The following is a 15,875-nucleotide window of genomic DNA, read 5'->3' as shown; positions in this document are numbered from 1 at the left end:
CCCCCGTTTGTGATTAATTATGGCTGGACATTCAAACCTACTTGCAGTCGAACAGATCTGCTCCCGCTTTTGATTATGTTTGGTTGGATATTCGAACCTTTTCTTAACTGCTTTTTACAAACCATGGTCGTACTTTCACACCGTCTTGTAGCCGAACAACTCCGCTCTCGCTATTGATTTTGTACAGTCGGGTATTTTAACCTTTTCTTACCCGCTTTTTACCAACTATGGTCGGACATTCACACCTTCGTACAGCGGAACACCCACTTGCATCCGAAGACCTCCGCCCCAAATTTTGTTGATATTTAGTCGGACATTCGCACCTTACCCGCTTTTGGCAAACTATGGCCTTCTTGCAGCCAAACAACTCTGATCTTGCTTTTGATGATGTAAGGTTGGGCATTCAGACCTTGCTTCACCTGCTTTTCACCAAATATAGTCGGACATTCACACCTTCTTGCAGCCGAACAACTCCGCTCCCGCTATTGATTTTGTACAGTCGGGTATTTTAACCTTTTCTTACCCGCTTTTTACCAACTATGGTCGGACATTCACACCGTCTTACAGCGGAACACCTCCGCTCCCGCTTTTTATGGTGTATAGTCGGGCATTCGCACCTTTTCTTACCCGCTATTTACAAACTATGGTAGGACATTCAAACTTTCGTGTATCCGAAAACCTCCGCTCTCTCTTTTGATCATACATTGTCGGACATTCGCACCTTTTCTTACCAGCTTTTTACAAACCATGGTCGGACTGTCACACCTTCTTGTAGCCGAACACATCCGCTCCCGCTATTGATTGTGTACAGTCGGGTATATTAACCTTTTCTTACCCGCTTTTTACCAAGTATGGTTGGACATTCACACCTTCGTACAGCGGAACACCTCCGCTCCCTCTTTTGATGGTGTATGTTCGGGCATTCAAACCTTTTCTTACCCGCTTTTTCCAAACTATGGTCGGCTATTCACAGCTTCCTCTCCACCCACCATACTTGTATGGTGGGATATTCACACCCACTTGCATCCGAAGACCTCCGCCCCAAATTTTGTTGATATTTAGTCGGACATTCGCACCTTACCCGCTTTTGGCAAACTATGGCCTTCTTGCAGCCAAACAACTCTGATCTTGCTTTTGATGATGTAAGGTTGGGCATTCAGACCTTGCTTCACCTGCTTTTCACCAAATATAGTCGGACATTCACACCTTCTTGCAGCCGAACACTTCCGCTCCACCTTTTAGTGTTCTATCACACCTTTTTTTTCACCGCATTTTATACATTATGGTTGGAAATTTTCAACCACTCTCATCCGAAGACCTCTCCTCCCGCTTTTGTTAATATATTTGAACTTTAGTTTGACATTCAAACCTTCTTGCAGCTGAACCACCTCCGCTCCCTGTTTTGATCATATATGGTCTGGCTACTACCTTTTCTTACCCGTTTGTGAGTAATTATGGCTGGACATTCACACCTACTTGCAGTCGAACACAACCTCTCTCGCTTTTGATGATGTATGGACCGGCATTTTTACCTTTTCTAACACATTTTTCAGCAATTATGGTCGGAGATTCACACCTACTCACAGCCGAACAACTCCGCTCCCGCATTTGATGATGTATAGTCGGGCATTCTCACCCTTTCTCATCAGCTTTTTGCAAATTATGATCTGACATTCACACCTACTTGCAGTCGAACAGCTCTGCTCCCGCTTTTGATTATGATTGGTTGGATATTCGAACCTTTTCTTAACTTCTTTTTACATATTTTGGTTGGACGTTCACACCTTCTTGTAGCCGAACACTTCCACTCCTGCTTTTGATGATGTATGGTTGGGCATTCACACCTTTTTTTTGCCCATTTTTCAGGAATTATGGGTGGACATTCACACCTTGCAGCTGAACACCTCCTATCCCACTTATGATCATGTGCGGTTTGATTTTCGAAAAGTTTCTTTCATGTTTTCTAGCAATTATTGATGGACATGTAGACCTTCTTGCAGCTGAACACCTCCGCTCCCGCTTTTGATCATACATTGTCAGGCATTCGCACCTTGTCTTACCCACTTTTTACAAACTTTAGTCGAACAGTCACACCTTTTTGCAGCCGAACACCACCTCTCCCGCTTTTGATGATGTATGGTCCAGCATTCTTACCTTTTCTAACACATTCTTCAGCAATTATGGTCGGACATTCACACCTACTCAGAGCCGAACACCTCCGCTCCCGCATTTGATGGTGTATAGTCGGGCATTCTCACCCTTTCTCATCAGCTTTTTACAAATTATGATCTGACATTCACACCTGCTTTTGATAATGTATTGTTAGGCATTCGCACCTTTTTTTTTACCCATTTTTCATGAATTATGGGTGGACATTCACACCTTCTTGCAGCCGAACACCTCCTCTACCGCTTATGATCATGTGCGGTTTGATATTCGAAAATTTACTTTCTTGTTTTAAAGCAATTATTGATGGACATTCAAACCTTCTTTTTGATGGTGTATAGTCGGGCTTTCGAGCCTTTTCTTCCCGGTTTTTACAAACCATGGTCGGACTTTCACACCTTCTTGTAGCCGTACAACTCCGCTCCCGCTATTGATTGTGTACAGTCGGGTATTTTAACCTTTTCTTACCCGCTTTTTACCAACTATGGTCGGACATTCACACCGTCTTACAGCGGAACACCTGTGCTCCCGCTTTTGATGGTGTATAGTCGGGCATTCGAACCTTTTCTTACCCGCTTTTTACAAACTATGGTGGGACATTCAAACCTTCTTGTATCCGAAAACCTCCGCTCTCTCTTTTGATCATACATTGTCGGACATTCGCACCTTTTCTTACCCGCTTTTTACAAACCATGGTCGGACTTTCACATCTTCTTGTATCCGAACACATCCGCTCCCGCTATTGATTGTGTACAGTCGGGTATTTTAACCTTTTCTTACCCGCTTTTTACAAACCATTGTTGGACTTTCACACCTTCTTGCAGCCGAACACGACCTCTCCCGCTTTTGATGATATATGGTCCAGTATTCTTACCTTTTCTAACACATTTTTCAGCAAATATGGTCGGACATTCACACCTACTCACAGCTGGACACCTCCGCTCCCGCTTTTGATCATACAATGTCGGGACATCGCTCCTTGTCTTACCAGCTTTTTACAAACTTTAGTCGAACATTCACACCTTCTTGCAGCTGAACACCTCCGCTCCCGCTTTAGATGATGTATAGTCGGGCTTTCGAGCCTTTTCTTACCCGGTTTTTACAAATTATGGTTGGACATTCAGACCTTGCAGCCGAACACCTCCGCTCTCTCTTTTGATCATACATTGTCGGGCATTCGCACCTTGTCTTACCCGCTTTTTACAAACTATAGTCAGACATTCACACCTTGCAGCTGAACCTCCGCTCCCTGTTTTGATCATGTATGGTCTGGCAATACTACCTTTTCTTCCCCCGTTTGTGAGTAATTATGGCTGGACATTCACACCTACTTGCAGTCGAACAGCTCTGCTCCCGCTTTTGATTATGTTTGGTTGGATATTCGAACCTTTTCTTAACTGCTTTTTACAAACCATGGTCGTACTTTCACACCGTCTTGTAGCCGAACAACTCCGCTCCCGCTATTGATTTTGTGCAGTCGGGTATTTTAACCTTTTCTTACCCGCTTTTTACCAACTATGGTTGGACATTCACACCTTCGTACAGCGGAACACCTCCGCTCCCTCTTTTGATGGTGTATGTTCGGGCATTCAAACCTTTTCTTACCCGCTTTTTCCAAACTATGGTCGGCTATTCACAGCTTCCTCTCCACCCACCATACTTGTATGGTGGGATATTCACACCCACTTGCATCCGAAGACCTCCGCCCCAAATTTTGTTGATATTTAGTCGGACATTCGCACCTTACCCGCTTTTGGCAAACTATGGCCTTCTTGCAGCCAAACAACTCTGATCTTGCTTTTGATGATGTAAGGTTGGGCATTCAGACCTTGCTTCACCTGCTTTTCACCAAATATAGTCGGACATTCACACCTTCTTGCAGCCGAACACTTCCGCTCCACCTTTTAGTGTTCTATCACACCTTTTTTTTCACCGCATTTTATACATTATGGTTGGAAATTTTCAACCACTCTCATCCGAAGACCTCTCCTCCCGCTTTTGTTAATATATTTGAACTTTAGTTTGACATTCAAACCTTCTTGCAGCTGAACCACCTCCGCTCCCTGTTTTGATCATATATGGTCTGGCTACTACCTTTTCTTACCCGTTTGTGAGTAATTATGGCTGGACATTCACACCTACTTGCAGTCGAACACAACCTCTCTCGCTTTTGATGATGTATGGACCGGCATTTTTACCTTTTCTAACACATTTTTCAGCAATTATGGTCGGAGATTCACACCTACTCACAGCCGAACAACTCCGCTCCCGCATTTGATGATGTATAGTCGGGCATTCTCACCCTTTCTCATCAGCTTTTTGCAAATTATGATCTGACATTCACACCTACTTGCAGTCGAACAGCTCTGCTCCCGCTTTTGATTATGATTGGTTGGATATTCGAACCTTTTCTTAACTTCTTTTTACATATTTTGGTTGGACGTTCACACCTTCTTGTAGCCGAACACTTCCACTCCTGCTTTTGATGATGTATGGTTGGGCATTCACACCTTTTTTTTGCCCATTTTTCAGGAATTATGGGTGGACATTCACACCTTGCAGCTGAACACCTCCTATCCCACTTATGATCATGTGCGGTTTGATTTTCGAAAAGTTTCTTTCATGTTTTCTAGCAATTATTGATGGACATGTAGACCTTCTTGCAGCTGAACACCTCCGCTCCCGCTTTTGATCATACATTGTCAGGCATTCGCACCTTGTCTTACCCACTTTTTACAAACTTTAGTCGAACAGTCACACCTTTTTGCAGCCGAACACCACCTCTCCCGCTTTTGATGATGTATGGTCCAGCATTCTTACCTTTTCTAACACATTCTTCAGCAATTATGGTCGGACATTCACACCTACTCAGAGCCGAACACCTCCGCTCCCGCATTTGATGGTGTATAGTCGGGCATTCTCACCCTTTCTCATCAGCTTTTTACAAATTATGATCTGACATTCACACCTGCTTTTGATAATGTATTGTTAGGCATTCGCACCTTTTTTTTTACCCATTTTTCATGAATTATGGGTGGACATTCACACCTTCTTGCAGCCGAACACCTCCTCTACCGCTTATGATCATGTGCGGTTTGATATTCGAAAATTTACTTTCTTGTTTTAAAGCAATTATTGATGGACATTCAAACCTTCTTTTTGATGGTGTATAGTCGGGCTTTCGAGCCTTTTCTTCCCGGTTTTTACAAACCATGGTCGGACTTTCACACCTTCTTGTAGCCGTACAACTCCGCTCCCGCTATTGATTGTGTACAGTCGGGTATTTTAACCTTTTCTTACCCGCTTTTTACCAACTATGGTCGGACATTCACACCGTCTTACAGCGGAACACCTGTGCTCCCGCTTTTGATGGTGTATAGTCGGGCATTCGAACCTTTTCTTACCCGCTTTTTACAAACTATGGTGGGACATTCAAACCTTCTTGTATCCGAAAACCTCCGCTCTCTCTTTTGATCATACATTGTCGGACATTCGCACCTTTTCTTACCCGCTTTTTACAAACCATGGTCGGACTTTCACATCTTCTTGTATCCGAACACATCCGCTCCCGCTATTGATTGTGTACAGTCGGGTATTTTAACCTTTTCTTACCCGCTTTTTACAAACCATTGTTGGACTTTCACACCTTCTTGCAGCCGAACACGACCTCTCCCGCTTTTGATGATATATGGTCCAGTATTCTTACCTTTTCTAACACATTTTTCAGCAATTATGGTCGGACATTCACACCTACTCACAGCTGGACACCTCCGCTCCCGCTTTTGATCATACAATGTCGGGACATCGCTCCTTGTCTTACCAGCTTTTTACAAACTTTAGTCGAACATTCACACCTTCTTGCAGCTGAACACCTCCGCTCCCGCTTTAGATGATGTATAGTCGGGCTTTCGAGCCTTTTCTTACCCGGTTTTTACAAATTATGGTTGGACATTCAGACCTTGCAGCCGAACACCTCCGCTCTCTCTTTTGATCATACATTGTCGGGCATTCGCACCTTGTCTTACCCGCTTTTTACAAACTATAGTCAGACATTCACACCTTGCAGCTGAACCTCCGCTCCCTGTTTTGATCATGTATGGTCTGGCAATACTACCTTTTCTTCCCCCGTTTGTGAGTAATTATGGCTGGACATTCACACCTACTTGCAGTCGAACAGCTCTGCTCCCGCTTTTGATTATGTTTGGTTGGATATTCGAACCTTTTCTTAACTGCTTTTTACAAACCATGGTCGTACTTTCACACCGTCTTGTAGCCGAACAACTCCGCTCCCGCTATTGATTTTGTGCAGTCGGGTATTTTAACCTTTTCTTACCCGCTTTTTACCAACTATGGTCGGACATTCACACCGTCTTACAGCGGAACACCTCCGCTCCCGCTTTTTATGGTGTATAGTCGGGCATTTGAACCTTTTCTTACCCGCTATTTACAAACTATGGTAGGACATTCAAACTTTCGTGTATCCGAAAACCTCCGCTCTCTCTTTTGATCATACATTGTCGGACATTCGCACCTTTTCTTACCAGCTTTTTACAAACCATGGTCGGACTGTCACACCTTCTTGTAGCCGAACACATCCGCTCCCGCTATTGATTGTGTACAGTCGGGTATATTAACCTTTTCTTACCCGCTTTTTACCAAGTATGGTTGGACATTCACACCTTCGTACAGCGGAACACCTCCGCTCCCTCTTTTGATGGTGTATGTTCGGGCATTCAAACCTTTTCTTACCCGCTTTTTCCAAACTATGGTCGGCTATTCACAGCTTCCTCTCCACCCACCATACTTGTATGGTGGGATATTCACACCCACTTGCATCCGAAGACCTCCGCCCCAAATTTTGTTGATATTTAGTCGGACATTCGCACCTTACCCGCTTTTGGCAAACTATGGCCTTCTTGCAGCCAAACAACTCTGATCTTGCTTTTGATGATGTAAGGTTGGGCATTCAGACCTTGCTTCACCTGCTTTTCACCAAATATAGTCGGACATTCACACCTTCTTGCAGCCGAACACTTCCGCTCCACCTTTTAGTGTTCTATCACACCTTTTTTTTCACCGCATTTTATACATTATGGTTGGAAATTTTCAACCACTCTCATCCGAAGACCTCTCCTCCCGCTTTTGTTAATATATTTGAACTTTAGTTTGACATTCAAACCTTCTTGCAGCTGAACCACCTCCGCTCCCTGTTTTGATCATATATGGTCTGGCTACTACCTTTTCTTACCCGTTTGTGAGTAATTATGGCTGGACATTCACACCTACTTGCAGTCGAACACAACCTCTCTCGCTTTTGATGATGTATGGACCGGCATTTTTACCTTTTCTAACACATTTTTCAGCAATTATGGTCGGAGATTCACACCTACTCACAGCCGAACAACTCCGCTCCCGCATTTGATGATGTATAGTCGGGCATTCTCACCCTTTCTCATCAGCTTTTTGCAAATTATGATCTGACATTCACACCTACTTGCAGTCGAACAGCTCTGCTCCCGCTTTTGATTATGTTTGGTTGGATATTCGAACCTTTTCTTAACTTCTTTTTACATATTTTGGTTGGACGTTCACACCTTCTTGTAGCCGAACACTTCCACTCCTGCTTTTGATGATGTATGGTTGGGCATTCACACCTTTTTTTTGCCCATTTTTCAGGAATTATGGGTGGACATTCACACCTTGCAGCTGAACACCTCCTATCCCACTTATGATCATGTGCGGTTTGATTTTCGAAAAGTTTCTTTCATGTTTTCTAGCAATTATTGATGGACATGTAGACCTTCTTGCAGCTGAACACCTCCGCTCCCGCTTTTGATCATACATTGTCAGGCATTCGCACCTTGTCTTACCCACTTTTTACAAACTTTAGTCGAACAGTCACACCTTTTTGCAGCCGAACACCACCTCTCCCGCTTTTGATGATGTATGGTCCAGCATTCTTACCTTTTCTAACACATTCTTCAGCAATTATGGTCGGACATTCACACCTACTCAGAGCCGAACACCTCCGCTCCCGCATTTGATGGTGTATAGTCGGGCATTCTCACCCTTTCTCATCAGCTTTTTACAAATTATGATCTGACATTCACACCTGCTTTTGATAATGTATTGTTAGGCATTCGCACCTTTTTTTTTACCCATTTTTCATGAATTATGGGTGGACATTCACACCTTCTTGCAGCCGAACACCTCCTCTACCGCTTATGATCATGTGCGGTTTGATATTCGAAAATTTACTTTCTTGTTTTAAAGCAATTATTGATGGACATTCAAACCTTCTTTTTGATGGTGTATAGTCGGGCTTTCGAGCCTTTTCTTCCCGGTTTTTACAAACCATGGTCGGACTTTCACACCTTCTTGTAGCCGTACAACTCCGCTCCCGCTATTGATTGTGTACAGTCGGGTATTTTAACCTTTTCTTACCCGCTTTTTACCAACTATGGTCGGACATTCACACTGTCTTACAGCGGAACACCTCTGCTCCCGCTTTTGATGGTGTATAGTCGGGCATTCGAACCTTTTCTTACCCGCTTTTTACAAACTATGGTGGGACATTCAAACCTTCTTGTATCCGAAAACCTCCGCTCTCTCTTTTGATCATACATTGTCGGACATTCGCACCTTTTCTTACCCGCTTTTTACAAACCATGGTCGGACTTTCACATCTTCTTGTATCCGAACACATCCGCTCCCGCTATTGATTGTGTACAGTCGGTTATTTTAACCTTTTCTTACCCGCTTTTTACAAACCATTGTTGGACTTTCACACCTTCTTGCAGCCGAACACCACCTCTCCCGCTTTTGATGATATATGGTCCAGTATTCTTACCTTTTCTAACACATTTTTAAGCAATTATGGTCGGACATTCACACCTACTCACAGCTGGACACCTCCGCTCCCGCTTTTGATCATACAATGTCGGGACATCGCTCCTTGTCTTACCAGCTTTTTACAAACTTTAGTCGAACATTCACACCTTCTTGCAGCTGAACACCTCCGCTCCCGCTTTTGATGATGTATAGTCGGGCTTTCGAGCCTTTTCTTACCCGGTTTTTACAAATTATGGTTGGACATTCAGACCTTGCAGCCGAACACCTCCGCTCTCTCTTTTGATCATACATTGTCGGGTATTCGCACCTTGTCTTACCCGCTTTTTACAAACTATAGTCAGACATTCACACCTTGCAGCTGAACCTCCGCTCCCTGTTTTGATCATGTATGGTCTGGCAATACTACCTTTTCTTCCCCCGTTTGTGAGTAATTATGGCTGGACATTCACACCTACTTGCAGTCGAACAGCTCTGCTCCCGCTTTTGATTATGTTTGGTTGGATATTCGAACCTTTTCTTAACTGCTTTTTACAAACCATGGTCGTACTTTCACACCGTCTTGTAGCCGAACAACTCCGCTCCCGCTATTGATTTTGTACAGTCGGGTATTTTAACCTTTTCTTACCCGCTTTTTACCAACTATGGTCGGACATTCACACCGTCTTACAGCGGAACACCTCCGCTCCCGCTTTTTATGGTGTATAGTCGGGCATTTGAACCTTTTCTTACCCGCTATTTACAAACTATGGTAGGACATTCAAACTTTCGTGTATCCGAAAACCTCCGCTCTCTCTTTTGATCATACATTGTCGGACATTCGCACCTTTTCTTACCGGCTTTTTACAAACCATGGTCGGACTGTCACACCTTCTTGTAGCCGAACACATCCGCTCCCGCTATTGATTGTGTACAGTCGGGTATATTAACCTTTTCTTACCCGCTTTTTACCAAGTATGGTTGGACATTCACACCTTCGTACAGCGGAACACCTCCGCTCCCTCTTTTGATGGTGTATGTTCGGGCATTCAAACCTTTTCTTACCCGCTTTTTCCAAACTATGGTCGGCTATTCACAGCTTCCTCTCCACCCACCATACTTGTATGGTGGGATATTCACACCCACTTGCATCCGAAGACCTCCGCCCCAAATTTTGTTGATATTTAGTCGGACATTCGCACCTTACCCGCTTTTGGCAAACTATGGCCTTCTTGCAGCCAAACAACTCTGATCTTGCTTTTGATGATGTAAGGTTGGGCATTCAGACCTTGCTTCACCTGCTTTTCACCAAATATAGTCGGACATTCACACCTTCTTGCAGCCGAACACTTCCGCTCCACCTTTTAGTGTTCTATCACACCTTTTTTTTCACCGCATTTTATACATTATGGTTGGAAATTTTCAACCACTCTCATCCGAAGACCTCTCCTCCCGCTTTTGTTAATATATTTGAACTTTAGTTTGACATTCAAACCTTCTTGCAGCTGAACCACCTCCGCTCCCTGTTTTGATCATATATGGTCTGGCTACTACCTTTTCTTACCCGTTTGTGAGTAATTATGGCTGGACATTCACACCTACTTGCAGTCGAACACAACCTCTCTCGCTTTTGATGATGTATGGACCGGCATTTTTACCTTTTCTAACACATTTTTCAGCAATTATGGTCGGAGATTCACACCTACTCACAGCCGAACAACTCCGCTCCCGCTTTTGATGATGTATAGTCGGGCATTCTCACCCTTTCTCATCAGCTTTTTGCAAATTATGATCTGACATTCACACCTACTTGCAGTCGAACAGCTCTGCTCCCGCTTTTGATTATGTTTGGTTGGATATTCGAACCTTTTCTTAACTTCTTTTTACATATTTTGGTTGGACGTTCACACCTTCTTGTAGCCGAACACTTCCACTCCTGCTTTTGATGATGTATGGTTGGGCATTCACACCTTTTTTTTGCCCATTTTTCAGGAATTATGGGTGGACATTCACACCTTGCAGCTGAACACCTCCTATCCCACTTATGATCATGTGCGGTTTGATTTTCGAAAAGTTTCTTTCACGTTTTCTAGCAATTATTGATGGACATGTAGACCTTCTTGCAGCAGAAAACCTCCGCTCCCGCTTTTGATCATACATTGTCAGGCATTCGCACCTTGTCTTACCCACTTTTTACAAACTTTAGTCGAACAGTCACACCTTTTTGCAGCCGAACACCACCTCTCCCGCTTTTGATGATGTATGGTCCAGCATTCTTACCTTTTCTAACACATTCTTCAGCAATTATGGTCGGACATTCACACCTACTCAGAGCCGAACACCTCCGCTCCCGCATTTGATGGTGTATAGTCGGGCATTCTCACCCTTTCTCATCAGCTTTTTACAAATTATGATCTGACATTCACACCTGCTTTTGATAATGTATTGTTAGGCATTCGCACCTTTTTTTTTACCCATTTTTCATGAATTATGGGTGGACATTCACACCTTCTTGCAGCCGAACACCTCCTCTACCGCTTATGATCATGTGCGGTTTGATATTCGAAAATTTACTTTCTTGTTTTAAAGCAATTATTGATGGACATTCAAACCTTCTTTTTGATGGTGTATAGTCGGGCTTTCGAGCCTTTTCTTCCCGGTTTTTACAAACCATGGTCGGACTTTCACACCTTCTTGTAGCCGAACAACTCCGCTCCCGCTATTGATTGTGTACAGTCGGGTATTTTAACCTTTTCTTACCCGCTTTTTACCAACTATGGTCGGACATTCACACCGTCTTACAGCGGAACACCTCTGCTCCCGCTTTTGATGGTGTATAGTCGGGCATTCGAACCTTTTCTTACCCGCTTTTTACAAACTATGGTGGGACATTCAAACCTTCTTGTATCCGAAAACCTCCGCTCTCTCTTTTGATCATACATTGTCGGACATTCGCACCTTTTCTTACCCGCTTTTTACAAACCATGGTCGGACTTTCACATCTTCTTGTAGCCGAACACATCCGCTCCCGCTATTGATTGTGTACAGTCGGGTATTTTAACCTTTTCTTACCCGCTTTTTACAAACCATTGTTGGACTTTCACACCTTCTTGCAGCCGAACACCACCTCTCCCGCTTTTGATGATGTATGGCCCAGTATTCTTACCTTTTCTAACACATTTTTCAGCAATTATGGTCGGACATTCACACCTACTCACAGCTGGACACCTCCGCTCCCGCTTTTGATCATACAATGTCGGGACATCGCTCCTTGTCTTACCAGCTTTTTACAAACTTTAGTCGAACATTCACACCTTCTTGCAGCTGAACACCTCCGCTCCCGCTTTTGATGATGTATAGTCGGGCTTTCGAGCGTTTTCTTACCCGGTTTTTACAAATTATGGTTGGACATTCAGACCTTGCAGCCAAACACCTCCGCTCTCTCTTTTGATCATACATTGTCGGGCATTCGCACCTTGTCTTACCCGCTTTTTACAAACTATAGTCAGACATTCACACCTTGCAGCTGAACCTCCGCTCCCTGTTTTGATCATGTATGGTCTGGCAATATTACCTTTTCTTCCCCCGTTTGTGAGTAATTATGGCTGGACATTCACACCTACTTGCAGTCAAACAGCTCTGCTCCCGCTTTTGATTATGTTTGGTTGGATATTCGAACCTTTTCTTAACTGCTTTTTACAAACCATGGTCGTACTTTCACACCTTCTTGTAGCCGAACAACTCCGCTCCCGCTATTGATTTTGTACAGTCGGGTATTTTAACCTTTTCTTACCCGCTTTTTACCAACTATGGTCGGACATTCACAACGTCTTACAGCGGAACACCTCCGCTCCCGCTTTTTATGGTGTATAGTCGGGCATTTGAACCTTTTCTTACCCGCTATTTACAAACTATGGTAGGACATTCAAACTTTCGTGTATCCGAAAACCTCCGCTCTCTCTTTTGATCATACATTGTCAGACATTCGCACCTTTTCTTACCGGCTTTTTACAAACCATGGTCGGACTGTCACACCTTCTTGTAGCCGAACACATCCGCTCCCGCTATTGATTGTGTACAGTCGGGTATATTAACCTTTTCTTACCCGCTTTTTACCAAGTATGGTTGGACATTCACACCTTCGTACAGCGGAACACCTCCGCTCCCTCTTTTGATGGTGTATGTTCGGGCATTCAAACCTTTTCTTACCCGCTTTTTCCAAACTATGGTCGGCTATTCACAGCTTCCTCTCCACCCACCATACTTGTATGGTGGGATATTCACACCCACTTGCATCCGAAGACCTCCGCCCCAAATTTTGTTGATATTTAGTCGGACATTCGCACCTTACCCGCTTTTGGCAAACTATGGCCTTCTTGCAGCCAAACAACTCTGATCTTGCTTTTGATGATGTAAGGTTGGGCATTCAGACCTTGCTTCACCTGCTTTTCACCAAATATAGTCGGACATTCACACCTTCTTGCAGCCGAACACTTCCGCTCCACCTTTTAGTGTTCTATCACACCTTTTTTTTCACCGCATTTTATACATTATGGTTGGAAATTTTCAACCACTCTCATCCGAAGACCTCTCCTCCCGCTTTTGTTAATATATTTGAACTTTAGTTTGACATTCAAACCTTCTTGTAGCTGAAACACCTCCGCTCCCTGTTTTGATCATATATGGTCTGGCTACTACCTTTTCTTACCCGTTTGTGAGTAATTATGGCTGGACATTCACACCTACTTGCAGTCGAACACAACCTCTCTCGCTTTTGATGATGTATGGACCGGCATTTTTACCTTTTCTAACACATTTTTCAGCAATTATGGTCGGAGATTCACACCTACTCACAGCCGAACAACTCCGCTCCCGCATTTGATGATGTATAGTCGGGCATTCTCACCCTTTCTCATCAGCTTTTTGCAAATTATGATCTGACATTCACACCTACTTGCAGTCGAACAGCTCTGCTCCCGCTTTTGATTATGTTTGGTTGGATATTCGAACCTTTTCTTAACTTCTTTTTACATATTTTGGTTGGACGTTCACACCTTCTTGTAGCCGAACACTTCCACTCCTGCTTTTGATGATGTATGGTTGGGCATTCACACCTTGCAGCTGAACACCTGTCTTACCCGCTTTTTACAAACTTTAGTCAGAAATTCACACCCTGCAGCTGAACCACCTCCACTCCCTGTTTTGATCATGTATGGTCTGGCAATACTACCTTTTCTTACCCATTTGTGAGTAATTATGGCTGGACATTCACACCTACTTGCAGCCGAACACCACCTCTCCGAGCTTTTGATGATGTATTGTCCGGCATTCTAGTCTTTTCTAACACATTTTTCAGCAATTATGGTCGGACATTCACACCTACTCACAGCCGAACACTTCCGCTCCCGCAATTGATTGTGTACAGTCGGGTATGTCAACCTTTTCTTACCTGCTTTTTACCAACTATGGTCGGACATTCACACCGTCTTACAGCGGAACCCCTCCGCTCCCTCTTTTGATCATACATTGTCGCGCATTCGCACCTTGTCTTACCCGCTTTTTATAAACTTTAGTCAGACATTCAGACCTTGCGGCTGAACCACCTCCGCTCCCTGTTTTGATCGTGTATGGTCTGGCAAAACTACCTTTTCTTACCCGTTTGTGAGTAATTATGGCTGGACATTCACACCTACTTGCAGCCGAACACCACCTCTCCCAGCTTTTGATGATGTATTGTCCGGCATTCTAGTCTTTTCTAACACATTTTTCAGCAATTATGGTCGGACATTCACACCTACTCACAGCCGAACACTTCCGCTCCCGCAATTGATTGTGTACAGTCGGGTATGTCAACCTTTTCTTACCTGCTTTTTACCAACTATGGTCGGACATTCACACCGTCTTACAGCGGAACCCCTCCGCTCCCTCTTTTGATCATACATTGTCGCGCATTCGCACCTTGTCTTACCCGCTTTTTATAAACTTTAGTCAGACATTCAGACCTTGCGGCTGAACCACCTCCGCTCCCTGTTTTGATCGTGTATGGTCTGGCAAAACTACCTTTTCTTACCCGTTTGTGAGTAATTATGGCTGGACATTCACACCTACTTGCAGCCGAACACCACCTCTCCCAGCTTTTGATGATGTATTGTCCGGCATTCTAGTCTTTTCTAACACATTTTTCAGCAATTATGGTCGGACATTCACACCTACTCACAGCCGAACAACTCCGCTCCCGCATTTGATGGTGTATAGTCGGGCATTCTCACCCTTTCTCATCAGCTTCTTGCAAATTATGATCTTACATTCACACCTACTTGCAGTCGAACAGCTCTGCTCCCGCTTTTGATTATGTTTGGTTGGATATTCGAACCTTTTCTTAACTGCTTTTTAAAAACTTTGGTCAGACGTTCACACCTTCTTGCAGCCGAAAACCTCCGCTCCCTCTTTTGATCATACATTGTCGGGCATTCGCACTTTTCTTACCCGCTATTTACAAACTTTAGTCAGAAATTCACACCCTGCAGCTGAACAACCTCCACTCCCTGTTTTGATCATGTATGGTCTGGCGGGTAAGCGGGTCGGCTACTGACCTGGAGCCTTGGCGTAGTGAGAGCAGTCGGTTGCCCGCCTCTTTACCACGAACAGGATGGTCGAAGACCCCTCTCATCTCCACCACGAACCGCCGGTAGGAGGAGCAGAGCTGGGGGTTGCCCTCCCACATAGCCAGCGCCCAAGAACCCAAGAACATTCCTCCGGCCCATAACCCTCCCAGTCAACCAAATACTGGAAACCCCTGCCTCGACGTCTGACATTCAGAATCCGATTAATTGAGTAAGCAGGATGGCCATCCACGACCAGGGGGGGGAGGAGGAGGTTCA

This window comes from Leuresthes tenuis, unplaced genomic scaffold (assembly GCF_036924035.1).
Source record: "Leuresthes tenuis unplaced genomic scaffold, fLeuTen1.0.hap1 SCAF_17, whole genome shotgun sequence".
Taxonomy (NCBI): Eukaryota; Metazoa; Chordata; class Actinopteri; order Atheriniformes; family Atherinopsidae; genus Leuresthes; species Leuresthes tenuis.
Note: the sequence above shows the minus strand (reverse complement) of the source record.